Source organism: Aulonocara sp. 'chitande type north' Nkhata Bay, linkage group LG7 (genome assembly GCF_057382095.1).
Source record: "Aulonocara sp. 'chitande type north' Nkhata Bay isolate Kocher_YH1m ecotype deep benthic linkage group LG7, A_spYH_male_GT1.1, whole genome shotgun sequence".
Taxonomy (NCBI): Eukaryota; Metazoa; Chordata; class Actinopteri; order Cichliformes; family Cichlidae; genus Aulonocara; species Aulonocara sp. 'chitande type north' Nkhata Bay.
This window is the reverse complement of record NC_141350.1, coordinates 13,558,096-13,566,873: the sequence shown is the minus strand read 5'-3', so window position 1 is coordinate 13,566,873 and position 8,778 is coordinate 13,558,096. Positions and strand designations below refer to the sequence as shown.

Here is an 8,778-nt window from a genome sequence, read left to right as displayed (position 1 = left end):
ACTTGAACTACTACTTAAATTTTACATTTATTTTCAGGGTTCCCAGGCGTGATTGGCTGTATAGATGGCACTCACATTCCAGTCATTGCTCCTTCAGTAAATGAAGGAGACTATGTGAACAGGAAGTCTTTCCACAGCATTAATGTACAGGTACATAGTTCCCTGTAGCATTTCAAACTAACAAATTATTTCATTATAGTAATGGATGCTAATTTGTGTTCTCTGCACTGTGAAGATCATATGTGATGCTGCCAACATTATCACAAATGTGGAAGCCAACTGCTCAGCCTCTGTGAGTGGTGGTGGTGGAGGACCCCCACCTGTTTTTCGGGCCTCCGCTTTTTTTCTGTTGGCTATAACGGGTCACATTTGAGCATACAGAGTAAGCAAATATGTACTTGTAATGTGCTCAGATAATTTCAATAAGTGCTTACAGAGGGGAAATTAATGTAGCCTCTAACTGCAATTGATTTACATGGGACAAACAGACCAAGCACTATGGCTCATAATACAATTACACCTTACCTGTTTGGACTATATTTTTATATTTCATTTTTACTTGCTGCCAGGAACGTTTGGGGCCTGTTGGGTTGCACCTGCGCTCACATCACAAAATAAAATGTATAAAATAAAAAATAAAATAAAATATAATAAAATAACGTGTTAAATGGGTGGAAATCCCTAGATCAATGTTTAAATGAACACTCACGCATTGACTCTGTCGGCTTTGTTTTGCCATGCATGTTCCCTTTGTTTTGCAGCTGAGGCTGTGTTACTTTTTTTCTGCAAAATTTGCATGTTATCGGCATATGCGCATATGCTGCCATCGGAATTTCGGCCTCAAGCGCTGTAAAATACATTGACCGCGCCTTCTTTCCCTCCGTCTCCATGGTGACTCGCTTAATCTGTGCTCCACTAATCAGGGCTTTATGTATCCTCGTGCTCGCGCTTAACTTGGGGTTAAAGCAACTCCGCGTTGATTGAACTAATTGTTATCAGCCTTTCTGAAACCGAATATTCCGAGTTGGACAGTTCGGGGTTACTCAACCCTGAGTATCGTTTTTCACTCTGAGTTTTCTAAACCGGCTTCCTGAAATAGGGCGCTGGTCTGCAGGTCATGTTTGTGAATTAGATGTTTTTTATAGAGCGATAACATTTCACTAAAAATAACAAAATACCAAAAGAATACAGTCTGTTACAGATTCCCCAAGTGTGCCCTGGTTACACTTCACTTGGAGGAACAGTAACTAAGACCTATTTTTGACCCAGGTGGAGAGATCACCAGCTAAGTTACTACTAAGTTTTTAACAATAAGGAAATGAGAAAACTTCATATCTGTGGTGAATTTCTTAAATCTTGGCTCTGACAAAAACCATTCAATCAATTATATTAAAAAGGCTAAAATTACAGAAGCTAATGATAACAAAACTAATCTAATTTTCAGGTCAATGTTACTGAGATTCAAACTCACCTGAGATTTTTAGTAGATAAAATAACTGGAAACATTAAAACAACTGCTTTGACTATTTTAATTACTATGATGATGATGATAATTATGGTGATGTTTTCTCTACACAGCATCTAAAGGTTGCACCTTAGAAAAGGCTGAAGGTGAATGTAATGGCAAATATTTGAGATACTACTATGATTCCACTGATAAAAAATGCAAAAGATTCAGTTGGACAGGATGCCTCGGAAATGGAAACAGATTTTTTGACTACAACAGCTGCAATTTCACCTGTGCTGTTGTCCAAGGTGAGGACAGTGGGCTCTCTTTCTTCTACACACACTTCCAGATACTGTGTTCATATGTCAATAAATCACTGTATGTTTAATAGGTCAGTGCTAATTCTATCCAAAGCACGGGACACCTATACGTGTTTTCTCCAGATTTTCTGACTTTCTTAATGATTAATGTGGACAACAGATGATTAGTTACAAGTTACTGGAAATGAAATCCACCATTTAAAATAAAAATAATTTTGGATTTCTTACCTGCAATCTATCAGTATGTATTAGTCTGATAGATTTTCTTTTAGTCTGTTTTCTGCAATGCATCCACTGATTTTAAGTGAAACACAGTGTATTGTGCAGTGACTGTCTTATATTTTCTATTCCATCAGATAAATGTCATTTAACTCCTAATGAAGGTCATGGCTCAAGTTTCAACTTCGCTGGTATTATGATTCCACCAAAGATCAGTGCAGTCCTTTCATATATAAAGGTGAAGGAGGAAATGCCAACAATGAAGCAGAGTGCATGAGAAACTGTTCACCCAATGCAGAGAATATCTACCCAATGGATGGTAAGAGGACAAAAGAATAACTGAATAATTTATTATGTTTGACTGATAACCCTTAGATGGTAAGATGCAAAATATAATGTCATGTACACCATGTACAAAGTGTTCACATTGTGCAATAGCCATATGCCACCAAGTGCTCAAAGAGCAGCAGGACTACTAATTACGATTTTACAATTCCTTCAGCATACTTCTCAAAACATTTCTAACTTTCTTGGCACTGCAGACAAATTGTCCCAAACTGATCAAACATGCAGGGAAACATTGTAGATAACCTGCAAGATTATTATGCTTTACTCTACAGTTAACATGAACTCAAATTTTATACAAAACGGTGATGATTTTGCATGGTACACTTGGGATTAAGCATCTTTGAATCCATCATCAGTCACAGAGATGTCAATCTTCTTTAGCCATAATAGCCCAAGGGGTCAGAGACTTTTTCCACAAATATGTCAGTGTATATCTTTGTGTGTAGTCCTGTGACAGTGCAAATTAAGATTGCTAGTGAAACTGCTAGAATTTAAATTCTGACAATTTCTTCTATAGTGAAGTGTATCAGCATCTGGATAGTATAGTGATAAAACTACACACCGGAGCAGGAGTTGCAAGTTCGATTCCCACCCAGTATTCAGTAAGGGTCCTAGCTAGACCGCCCATGCTAAAACCAAGCCCTGGAATGGCACAGCTACGTCCTCAGCTTGGACACAAGCATTTCACTACATATCGTCCTCTGTATGATTGTGTATGTGACAAATAAAGGTTGTTTGTATCTAGAATATTTATTTTAATGGACAATCAGTATATGTATCTAAAAAGGTCTTTCTTCTTCTCTTTTCGTGATTGACAGGTGAGCAGTACACTGATTTCTCTTTGGTTGTTGGTAATATTATAACTCAGTGTAATGGTCTTAGTAGGCTTACAGTGGTTTTGGTTTGTGGTTTTGCTCTTTTCCCCCCACTTTGGGTAATGCCTGTATAGGAACTAACCAACGAAAGAAAAAAAGAGAGAAAACACTAACAATTTTATTTACTTATAAAACTATGTAAAATGTAAGAAATATAGATAAAATGTCCTTTGACTTTGTCAGTTTGGTGAAATCTGTTAACAAAATGGAAAACCAAAAGATTAAAAACAACAGTCATACCTATTTTGATAATGATAACAAAATTTTCTCTGAAGAGCGTCTAAAGCTCGCCTCCTAAAACGAACGGAAGGTGGATGCAATGGCAACTGTGTGAAGTACTACTATGATTCCAGGGAGGAAAAATGCAAAGAATTCATTTGGACCGGATGCGTTGGAAATGGAAACAGATTTCACGACTACAACAGCTGCAACTCCACCTGTTCAGGTGTCAAAGGTAAGAACAGTGTGCTCTGTTGAGTCTACACATAGTTTCAGATATTTACACATGTTCATATATCAATAACTCATTACATGTTCTAAAACCATTAGTCAGTGATACTTCTATCCAAAATACAGGACAGTTACATGTGTTTTCTCTAGACTTTGGTAATAATAAATATTTAAAATAGATGATTAATTCACTCATTCTTTGTTACTTAACACTGAGGACCAATCCTCTTAAATGTGCAATTTAGAAACTTTTTATAAAAAAATCAAACATATATAAAGGTGAAGGAGGAAATGCAAACCGCTTTGAAAATGAAGCAGAGTGCATGAGAAACTGTTCACATAATGCAGAGAATATCTACCCTATGGATGGTAAGATTTATAAGGACAAAAGAATAACTGCATAATTTATTGTGTTTAACTGATAACCTTCAGATGGTAAATATATGTCATGTATCTTTAATGACCACCAAAAGCAGATGTGACAAGATGAAAAATATGTCATTGTCCTACTTCTTTATTATCTGAGGTCTTCGGAGGATGAATTGTCTGACAAGGCAGAATCTTATATAGAGAGAGAGGAACATTTGTGGTTTGTTAAGATTTTCAGACTTTTCTATGAACCATTTCTACATATAATTACTTCACAAGAGGCTGTAGGAACAAAGTGTTCACACTAAGCACCAGTCAGATGTCACCAAGTTCTAAAAATGAACTTCTCAAGTTCTCAGAGAATCAATTTTTAGTATTTGTAAGTTTGGTAAAATCTACTGGCAGCATGCCTGAGGCTTTGGTAAATGTTTACTGAGGCTTAAGATGTCTACATGTCTGAAAGTCGAATGCCTTCAAACATGTTGTGTTAGTATTTAAAATATTTGTGTTTAAATTTTACCTCTGATAAAAACCTTTAATATAATGACAATTAAAAATGCTAAAACAACCAAAACAAATGTTATGCCTATTTTGAGGATGATGATGATGATGACGACGAGCACTCAGGGGGTTGGGAAGCGTATCTGTAACCGGAAGGTCGCCGGTTCGATCCCCGGGCTCTCTGTCCTGGTCGTTGTGTCCTTGGGCAAGACACTATACCCTACCGCCTACTGGTGTTGGCCAGAGGGGCTGATGGTGCGATATGGCAGCCTCGCTTCTGTCAGTCTGCCCCAGGGCAGCTGTGGCTACAACCGTAGCTTGCCTCCACCAGTGTGTGAATGTGAGAGTGAATGAATAGTGGCATTATAAAGCGCTTTGGGTGCCTTGAAAAGCGCTGTATAAATCCAATCCATTATTATTATCATTATTATTTTCTCTGAACAGCATCTAAAGCTTGCCTCCTAAAAAGAGCTGAAGGTGGATGCAATGGCAACTGTGTGAAGTACTACTATGATTCCAGTGATAAAAAATGCAAAGAATTCATTTGGACCGGATGCGTTGGAAATGGAAACAGATTTCACGACTACAACAGCTGCAACTCCACCTGATCAGGTGTCAAGTGTAAGCACGATGTGCTCTCTTTTTTTCTATACAGTTTCGGATATTAACACATGTTCATATATCAATAAATCATTACATGTTGTAAAAACGAATTAGTCAGTGATAATTCTGTCCAAAACAACACAGTGATATGTGTTTATACATACTGACCTGAACTCCCAAAAAGTTGATTCTGTTCATCTGGAAGTAACGTTTTCAGTGGGAGAAACATTTTGAAAATGCTACGTCCAAATAAACAGAATCAATGTTTTTTCGATGTCCTTATGTAGATGATGGAGCATGCATCAAGACTGACATGAACTGTTTTGGATTTTAGATGGTCTTGAGGAGGATGAGGTGGATACTCCGACTGGTCAGTAGATCACACTCTTATTTAAAAAGAGACAATGTAGGATACGTTTGCTTTAGTCCAACCTGGTTGCCAACATAAATATATGTACTGTTTAACAGCTTTTGAAGATTCTGAGGGGTGAAACAACCTTTTGTCTTTAATGTCTTTAATCATTAAACAGGTCTTTTTTAAATTGCTATACTATGTGGAGTTTTGATTGTCCACTTTTAAGCAGTTTTTTATATAATTTTTATTTTTATATAATAATTTTTATTTATTTTTTATATATAACTTTTGTTTTCTTTTCTTTAGGCCCTTACTTGACTGGATAATTCAGGACAACATTTGACTCCATCAAATAATATCATGGTGGTCACTGATTCAATGTTCAACTTTTGATTTTTCTTCCTCGTGTATCTAAAAGTCTTACGTGATCCCCAATTTTACATTTTACTTAATCAACATTACAAATGTAAAGTAATGATTTTTTAATTCTATTGTTTTTCTGAGCACTTTTTAATAACTACTTTTCATATTGACAATTTTTTTCTTGCCTTGTGTTATAACAAACTTAAAATTTTGTCTTTTTTAAACTGTTGGTCAGATACAGAAAGTAATTTCACGTGTTATGAGTTGTGTTTCAGCAGTTCTGGACACCTGTCACTCAGAAGCAGGAAAAGAGGGAAAAACACTCAACAACAACAGCAAACTTTTAGGTTTTCTTAGTATGAGAACCTAAACGTGTAATTTTAGGTTCTCATACTTATTCACTTGTGCACAATTGCCTGAAGGTCTTTTAGTATTGTGGTCTTATAATTATTTAAATATAACAGCATTATCAGCTAGTGTTTTCTTGAAAACTGAACTAAATCTGAATGCATGTGCCAATTAAAAAACACCAGATATGTTTAAACCTGTTTTTGCACTGTGATGCCTTTTGACTCTGTTTTCTTGCTAGATATTCATAAATCTTACAATATAATGTTATGTTGCTTGAGTATTGTACTAGCTGCATAAAATGCATTCTCAGTATTCAGTGCCTTTTTAACAGTCCTAAAGGTTCATAAAATATGTTAATTGCCATCTACTGTTTATTATCCACTGCAGGAAATATTCTCAGTGTTGTTCTTCGTGTATTACCAAGCCTTCTTTTTAAGGTGCTTTTTTACTTAAAGACAAGACAGAACAAAGGCACACTTTGGAAAAGAGCCAGAGATTAATAATAACTAATGATTGAATGCATATTGATGTGTAAACACATAGTGAGTGAAGAAGGAACGCTCAGGGCATTATGGGAAGGCCCCCCCAGCAGCCTATACCAACTGCAGCATAAATACGGGAGGATTCAGGGTCACCCAATCCAGTTCTAATTATGTGCGCTACCAAAAATAAAATTTTGGGCCTAATCTTAAAATGTCTGCCCTTAATGTCTGTCTCCTGAATCCAAACTGGATCCACAGAAGAAGGGCCTCAAAGCCAAAGGCTCTGAACTCCCATTCTACTTTTAAATATCCCAGAAACCAAAAGTAAATCTGCAGTACTCTTTTTGGGATGTTACTGTGAGGTTTTTAAGAGAAGATGGAGCCTGATTATTTAAGACCTTGTAAGTGGTGAGAAGGATTCTGGATTTGACAGGGAAGTAATGAAAAGAAGCCAATATAGGAGAAATATGTGCTCTCTATTTCCACCCTTTAGTCTTGTTGCAGCATTTCAGGTCAGCTAAAGGCCTTTAAAGTTTTTAGGAGTCTAGCCTAGAAGCAATAAATGCATGAACTAGTTTTTCAGCATCACCTGAGACAGGAGATTTTCTAATTTATTACAAATACTAGATATGGGGTATTCATACTCATCATCATCATGCATTTGTTTTCTTTAAACAGGTGTGAGTAATGTGACAGCATCAAAATGCAATCTGGCTTAAATGAGAGGGCAGCACAAAGGTTGCCATGACGCTTACAGTGGCTACTCTCAACCACCTCCTGTCTGCTATCACCAGCGCCATTCTTATTTCCTGATTAAAGAATATCTATCTCTATAAATTGCTGTTTCAAGATAATCCAGATATGATTTTCTTTTGGTTAATGCAGCGGTTACTTCAAAGAAAGAAGGTCCTGGATTTGAATCCCGTCTTGTGCTCTTCTGTGTGGTGTTTGCATGTTCTCCCCATGTCTGTCAGCTCTCTCTGGCTACTCTGAATTCCTCCCCCATTTCAAAGATATGCATGGGTTTTAGGTTAATTGGTCATTCTAAATTGACTCTAGGTGCAAATGTAAAAATGAATGGAATTTGTCTCTATGCGTTAGCCCTGCCATGGACTGGCGACCTACTCAGGGTGTTGCCTTTCTCTCACCTTATGACAGATAGCATAGCCTCTAGCTCCCCCCATGACCCTGAATTGCATAAGAAGAGGAAAATAGTTGGATGACCTTCTTTTTAAAGCCTTCGGTAAACATACCACAGCAGACACGATGACGTTTTTATGAACATGTTTTACAGCATCTTTTATTAACTCCGGTGGCTGCTACAAACACACTCAGTCGGCTGCAGCCTTCCAGCTCACAGCCCGACTCACATCAACAACAACGCAACCCTCAGGACCCAGTGCAGATTTTCAAGCCGGCGAGGCATGATTGCAGATGCCATGCAGGTGGGTCCATCGCTCCTGCAGTGGCACCGCAGACCACGCCCCATCACACCTTACATCAAAGATTATCATATATAAACACCCACTTTATACAATAAAGGTAATAAAGCTATAGCTCTGCCATTACCTTTGGAAGATGTCACTGTGCTATAGAAGGTCAATACTGATCACCCACTCTCACTTAGATAGATAGATAGATAGATAGATAGATAGATAGATAGATAGATAGATAGATAGATAGATAGATAGATAGATAGATAGATAGATAGATAGATAGATAGATAGATAGATATCGCAAAGACAAGGAGCAAGATGAAGCACCTTCTGTTTTGGAGGTTTGTCTTTTCAGCTTTCAAAATCTGACATTAAGACATTCTAGGTACATAAAAAGTTTTTCATTTTACTTTTCATAACGGGCCAGGTTATTAGCACATAGCTTGATGTCTTCTCGTTGTTTTCTGTCAGGGTTATGTTTAAGCTTGCGTCTGAACTCCTGAAATTGTTATTTTGGTTATAATTGGTTTTTACTGACTTCATGTTCATATTATGACTTGCAAGTGAATAATGACTGTCTTCCATTTTGACCATTGGTATTTACTGCACATTTAATCCCTTGGAAATGGTATTTACATATGTCTGTGAAGGTTCTCAGT

The 8,778-nt window shown here is 37.0% G+C and overlaps 1 long non-coding RNA gene across 1 annotated transcript; it reads left to right on the top strand.

Annotated features, from left to right (window-relative positions):
* Positions 1-1,596: 1,596 nt before the first annotated feature.
* Positions 1,597-5,181, top strand: LOC147324722 (uncharacterized). Its single transcript, XR_015130547.1, has 4 exons — positions 1,597-1,755; positions 2,124-2,305; positions 3,563-3,663; positions 4,974-5,181. It is a non-coding gene; the product is annotated as an uncharacterized LOC147324722 (long non-coding RNA).
* The last annotated feature ends 3,597 nt before the right edge of the window (positions 5,182-8,778 follow it).